This window comes from Zonotrichia albicollis, chromosome 30 (assembly GCF_047830755.1).
Source record: "Zonotrichia albicollis isolate bZonAlb1 chromosome 30, bZonAlb1.hap1, whole genome shotgun sequence".
Taxonomy (NCBI): Eukaryota; Metazoa; Chordata; class Aves; order Passeriformes; family Passerellidae; genus Zonotrichia; species Zonotrichia albicollis.
The window spans coordinates 1,891,331-1,898,596 of record NC_133848.1 but is presented as its reverse complement, the minus strand read 5'-3'; positions in this window follow the sequence as shown (position 1 = coordinate 1,898,596).

Sequence of the window (7,266 nt, the reverse complement as noted above, 5' to 3'; positions counted from 1 at the left end):
GTTAAACACTCATTGTGCATAAAGTATGATTCTTACCCAACAGGCATCCTTATAGGGAAGAAGACAGGTTCAGCCCCTCGACTGACCCCTGCAGACGTCAAGGAGTCTTCCCCAGCTTTTCTCTCACTATTTCTTTGTGTTTTGGTGGAGCTTGACTGACTTGAGTCAGACATACCACTGTTACTAACGGGTGTAACATTCTCTGACTTTGCTTTTAAATATAGAGTCAAAAAGAATACAAAGCTCATGCCCATTGAGGGATGGTTGTACCTTGTGCGTGGGGAACTTTGGGCTGGAGGTGTGCATTAATACTACTGTTTTAGGCTTTCATGAACTTAGTTAATCTGAGGAGAGAGATTTCAGCAGAGTTGCTGGCTCAGCAGCAGGACATCTTCCCCTATCTCCCTTGGCGGAGGTGCTGTGTGGTTTATCAGCTGCAAAGTGCCATCGAGTTCCCTTCCCTGCAAGGGTTCCCACAGAGCCTGGCCACAGTGTCTCCACTCCACTCCACTCCACTCCACTCCACTCCACTCCACTCCACTCCACTCCACCCTCCATTCCATCTCCCTCAGCAGGTGTGTGTGTGAGGGGAGAATCATTGTGGAATAGGTTTCAAATCCTGCCAACCACATTCCAACCAGGGAGCAGCAACTGTGATTTACTGTATAATTTACATACTTTTATACGTCCTATCAGGATGCCAGTGGAAGTCCTCGGTTTTCTCTAATTGTAGCCCCAGTTCCCTGTGCACTGGGTCTCTGGTACTTTTCCCACAGCACATTTCATCAGTGTGATGTTCACAGACCCAGTGAAGAGCAGCAAAGCTCTTGGTGCAGCATTTGGTTAAGGAGCAGTAAGACCCAGGCCAGAGCCCCTTTGGAGCACACTATTTGTGTCTGCATTCCTGCTGTCCCACAGCTCTGCAGGTGCCAGGAGCCCCGAGTGCCGGCACTGCCAACACGGAGCCGCTCCCAGATCCAGACCCAGTGTGGACACGCTGGGAGGGCGAGAGGGAGCAGGGCAGCATCACCACCGTGGGTTCAGGGGGTGTGCTGTCCAACTGAGACTGGAAATGGCACCCAGGAATGTAAGAGCCATAACGAGGGATGCAGGGCTTCAGGCAGCTCTTTAAAATACAGTTTATTGGATCCAAGATGTTACAGCAGTCCACAGTCATGGGTGACAAAGCCTTTGCCTTCAGCTGTCAGCTCCAACTTAAAGGCAAGCCTGAAGACCCTTTAATTTTGGTTACAATGCATTATATATTTTTCTTTGCTGAGCAGCTAATACATAACAACAAATCAATACCTTTACTGTTAGCTAGAGCCTAGCATAACTGCTATAATTACCATATTCATGTTACTATTCTCCAATCACAAAAAGTTAGTGTGTTACAGTATAAGCTGGAAGTTGTTTTCCAGTTTTCTTCCACGGGAAAATTCTTAGACCTTTTTTCTACTTGCCACATCGACATGTTGTATTTGCTTGTGGCACCTTTCTTCTTGGTAAAAACATCTTTTTATTTGTGGTTGCCCTAGGGTTACTTATGCCCTAGGGTGACTTTATGATGCTTTTATCCCCAATCATCTGTTCTGTTTATGCTGGATATTCTTTTCTGTGCTTTCAAGACTGGCTCTGAGAGTGAAGGCAGGGAGAAGAAGAAGCACAGCAGATTGCACTCACTCCACATTCTGTGCTGCACTGTGTTGTCTGGGCACGACAGACAACAATCAGAGATTGCACTCACTCCACATTCCGTGCTGCACTGTGTTGTCTGGAGCAGAACAGAGCCCTCCTTTGCGTTTTAGTTAGTTTAGCTGGCTGAGGCAGAGAAGTTTTCCCTGGACTGTTTTTCTTTCCCTTTTCTTGGAACTGTTTGAACCTGCTCTGGACTGGGACCTGGGAGCACTGAGAGCTTGCACTTTGTGGCCTATGGGGGCCTACTCTGGGCAGCAGCCTTTCCCAGTGCCGGAGGGATTGATAACAGAGCGAGCATCCACAGGAGAGACTTTCTGAATTTGTCGTCTCTTCAGAGCAGCAATTGAGTGTTGTCATCTGGTATTGTTCTTTTTTTTTTGTGCTGGGGATGCTGTGCCTGTTAAATAAACAGGTTCTTTCCACTTCTCTCCAAGGAAGTTTTTCCCGAACTGGTTGTGGGGAGGGGCCACGTGGGTTTGCTTTCTGGGGGGGCCCCCTTTTGGATGTTTTCTCACAAATTTACCCCAAACCAGGACAAATAATTGGTGCCCAACAAGATGCTCGAGAGAGTGAAAAAACCCTGTTCTGACTGTATTTTGGTTGCAATTACTCTGTATTGGGAAAAAGCAGTTAGTAGCCACGTTGTTTGAATTCATAATGTCTCTTGGAGTGGAGGCCTGCATGTGTTTCTGGTCCCTATGTTTTTTTGTATAATATCTCTATGGTCCCTAGGTTAATTTTCTTACCCAGAAATAGTTCCAGTATTGTCCCTAGTATGTAGGTTTTGCAGTAGAGGGGCACGGACTAGAATAGCTATTGGGCTGGACTTGATGGTAATGACTTGTAGGAAGTTTATAAAAGTGCCGGGGTCTGTTCCAGGTATGAATGGTTCATGGTTACAGTTGTGCACCCAGTTTGTTAGAGGAGGAGAAGGGGATGAGGCTTTTCAGCCTTTGCTTTCCTTCTTCTTCTCTGAATCTGTTATATTGCTATTGGAGAATGTTCAGTTTCCCCTCAATGTTAAAGAAACCATCTTTCTGGTATTCAATCTGGTAAGCTTTCTTTATACAGTCTGCTACTTCTCTAGAATGAGGGCTGAGATTTCTAGAGGGGCTGATGAGACCCCTGACTCAGGAGTAGACTCTGAGTGTCTACTCAGGGTGTGGAAAATCCTGAGTGGTGTGGGAAATGGGAGGATATGGGCCAAATCCTGAAGGAATTCTCTGACCCTATAGTTTGGGATTTTCCCCATGAACAAATTCAGAGCCCAGCTGAGGTGGTGAAATACATGAAAGAGAAGTACCATGATGACCCTAAGGAGGAAAAGATAATTGCAGTGAGCTGGGCCCTGGCTTGTGCTTATCGCACATTGCTAGATACTGTAGGGCAGCAGACAGAGGGAGGGCAACAGGGAGATAAATCAGCTATCCCAGTCACTCAGGCTGCAGCCAACACCCCAGGCTTGAAGCCAGCAGCCAAACCAGATAGTGAGCCTAAGCCAGCAGCTAAACCAGACAATAAGCCTCAACCAATGGCTGTTGCTACCAGCACTAGAAGTGGAAAGTGCCCTGACAAGACCAATCAACCAGTGGATGATGATGATGATGATGCAGGAGAAGGAACCTCAACACTTCCTGACATAAAATCAGGAGTCAAAGAAGCAGGTACGAGATCAGAAGCCAATATTGAATCCTTTCCCCTGAAGGACCTTTGTGGCCTAAGGAAGGATTACACCCGACGACCTGATGAATCCATAGGTTGTCCGTTGGTTAGTCTGTCTCTGGGATGCTGCAGGCGAGGCTACAATTCTGGATGGCACTGAAGTGAGGCGTTGGGGATCCCTGTCACAGAATCCTGTCATTGACCAAGGAATGATGAGGGGGGCTAGCCCTCACAGCCTCTGGGAACGGGTCTTGGAAAGCGTTGCACAAAGATACCTGTGTGCAGATGATCTTTATATGCAACAAACTCAGTGGAAGACTATAGAGCAAGGGATCCAACACCTGAGAGAAATGGCAGTGGCAGAGATTATCTTCTCAGATGATGTTACAACTAGGAACGCAGACTTGGTACCATGCACGTCTGTGACGTGGCGAAAACTTGTACGACTTGGGCCACATGAATATGCTTCTGCCTTAGCCATCATGAAGAGGGATGAGAGGGGTGAGACTGTGCTTGACATGGCAAGGAAGCTCTGAGCATATGCAGATGCTGTGCATGGCCTGACACATGCCAGAACTGCAGCAGTAGAAACACGTCTGCAGAATTTAGAGGATAAGATAGAGGAGAATCATAAGAAGTTCAGAGAGGAGATTAAAGAAGACCTTCTGCAAAGGTCAGCAGTACAGATCAGGGGTTCTGGTATCTAAGGAAGATGTTCCCCAGATGAAGAGAGAAGGTACACCCCACGAGCTGAGCTGTGGTTCTACCTGCGTGATTGTGGGGAAAACATGAGGAGATGGGATGGAAAACCTACTGCTGTTCTGGCACGACGGGTACGTGAACTGAAGGAAGACAGGGCTGAGAAAGGGAGTTCCACCAAAAGGAAAGCAGCTCCAGTTGCCCATAGCCGAACAGCCAGGTATGATGATGAGGACATGTCCCATCCCCTTGAAGGAACATCCAAGGCGTATGCCCAGGGAAAGAAGGATAACCAGGCTTAGAGGGGCCCTGCCTCTGGCCAGGTAGAGGCCAGGGAAAATTGTGTTTTCTGGTCTATGTGGATTCGTTGGCCTGGCACATCAGAACCACAAGAGTATAAAGCTTTGGTTGATATTGGTGCTCAATGTCCATTAATCCCATCGAGACATGTGGGGACAGAGTTTATTTCTGTTGCTAGTGTGACAGGGGGATCCCAGGATTTCACTTTGGTGGAAGCTGATGTGAGTCTGACTGGAAATGAGTGGAAGAAATACCCTATTGTGACTGGCCCAGAGGCCCCATGTATTTTGGGCATAGACCACCTTTGAAGAGGGTATTTCAAAGACCCAAAAGGACTCAAGTGGGCATTTGGGATAGCAGTTGTAGTGACAGAGGGCATCCAGCAATTGAACACCTTGCCTGGGTTGTCTGAGAATCCATCTGCAGTAGGATGCCTGACGGGAGAAGAGCAACAGGTGCCAATTCCCAATTCCACAGTGGATCACTGACAGTACAGAACCACTCAAGATGCTGTGGTTCCCATCCATAAGATGATCCAAGAGCTGGAGAGCCAAGGGGTGGTCAGCAAAACTCACTCACCCTTCAACAGCCCATTTGGCCTGTGTGTAAATCTGAAGGAGAATGGAGATTGGCTGTGGACTATCGTGCATTGAATGAAGTGACTCCACCACTGAGCGCTGCTATGCCAGACATGCTGGAACTCCAGTATGAGCTGGAGTCCAAGGCAGCAAGGTGGTACGCCACTACAGACATTGCCAATGCATTTTTCTCCATTCCTTTGGCAGCAGAATGCAGGCCTCAGTTTGCTTTCACATGGAGGGGAGTGCAGTACACCTGGAACCGATTGCCCCAGGGGTGGAAGCACAGCTCCACCATCTGCCATGGACTGATCCAGACTGCACTAGAAAGGGGTGAGGCTCCAGAACATCTACAGTATATTGATGATATCATTGTGCGGGGGAGCACATGAGCAGAGGTGTTACAGAAAGAAGAGAAAATCATCCAAATGCTCCTGGAATCTGGTTTCGCCATCAAAAGGGCAAAGTTAAGGGACCAGCTCATGAGATCTAGTTCCTGGGAGTGAAGTGGCAAGATGGACAGCAGCAGATTCCTACAGATGTCATCAACAAGATAACAGCAATGTCTCCACCATCCAGCAAGAATGAGACACAAGCTTTCCTGGGTGCCATAGGCTTTTGGAGGATGCACATTCCTGAGTACAGTCAGATCATGAGCCCTCTTTACCTGGTCACCCACAAGAAGAACGAGTTCCACTGGGCCCCTGAGCAGCAACAAGACTTTGCACAGATCAAGCAGGACATCGCTCATGCTGTAGCCCTTGGCCGAGTCAGGACAGGACCAGAGGTGAAGAACGTGCTCTACTCTGCAGCTGGGTACAATGGCTTGTCCTGGAGCCTTTGGCAGAAGGTGCCTGGGGAGACTCAAGGCCCATCACTGGCATTTTGGAGTTGAAGCTACAGAGGGTCCAAAGCCAACTACACTCCCACACAAAAGGCAACCTTGGCTTCCTATGAAGGAGTCCAAGCTGCCTCAGAGGTGATTGGTACAAAACACAACTCCTCCTGGCACCCTGACTACCAGTGCTGGGGTGGATGTTCAAAGGAAAGGTTCCCACCACCCACCATGCCACTGATGCTACATGGAGCAAATGGATTACCCTCATCACACAGTGTACCCTTATTGGAAACCTGAATCATTCTGGGATTTTGGAAATAATTACAAACTGGCTGGAAGGTGAAAACTTTGGTCTTACTAATGAAGAGGAAGAGGAACCAGTGACACGTGCTGAAGAAGCTCCACTATACAACCAACTACCAGCAGAACCACAAAACGCTCTTTTCACTGACACTTCCTGTCGTGTTGTAGGGATGAAACAAAAGTGAAAAGCAGCTGAATGGAGCCCTACACATCAGGTTGCCCAAGCTACCAAAGGAGAAGGCGGATCAAATCAACTTGCTGAACTCAAGGCCGTTCAGCTGGCCCTAGACATTGCTGAAAGACAGAAGTGGCCAAAGCTCTACCTCTACACTGATTCCTGGATGGTAGCCAATGGTCTGTGAGGCTGGCTGAAAAGGTGGAAAGAGGCCAACTGGCAGCATAGCGGAAGCCAATCTGGACTGCTGATGAGTGGAAAGACATTGATATCAGGGAAGGGAGGCTACCTGTGAATGTCCACCATGTAGATGCCCATGTCCCCAAGAGTAGAGCTAATGAGGGACACTGAAACAACGAGCAGGTAGATCAGGCTGCAAAGACAGAGATGTCACAGATAGACCTAGACTGGGAACACAAGGTTGAGTTATTCCTAGCTCGATGGGCCCATGATGCCTCAGGCCATCTGGACAGAGATGCCACCTATAAGTGGGCACAAGACCGAGGGGTGGATTTAACCATGGACAGTATTTCTCAGGTTATCCATGACTGTGAGACGTGTGCTGCCATCAAGCAGGCCAAGCGAGTGAAGCCCCTCTGGTACGGTGGGCGGTGGTCCAAGTACAAGTATGGGAAGGCCTGGCAGATTGACTCCATCACACCGCCCCAGACACGCCAGGGCAAGCGCTACGTGCTGACCATGGTGGAAGCCACCACTGGATGGTTGGAGACCTACCCTGTGTCTCACACCACTGCCTGGAACACCATCCTGGGCCTGGAAAAGCAAATCCTGTGGAGACATGGCACCCCTGAGAGAATTGAGTCAGACAATGGGACCCATTTCAAGAATGGCCTTATCAACACCTGGTCCAGAGAACATGGTATTGAATGGATTTATCATATCCCCTATCATGCACCAGCTGCCAAGAAAGTTGAATGGTGCAATGGACTACTTAAGACTACCCTGAAGGCCCTGGGCAGGGGAACCTTCAGAAATTGGGAAACGAACTTATC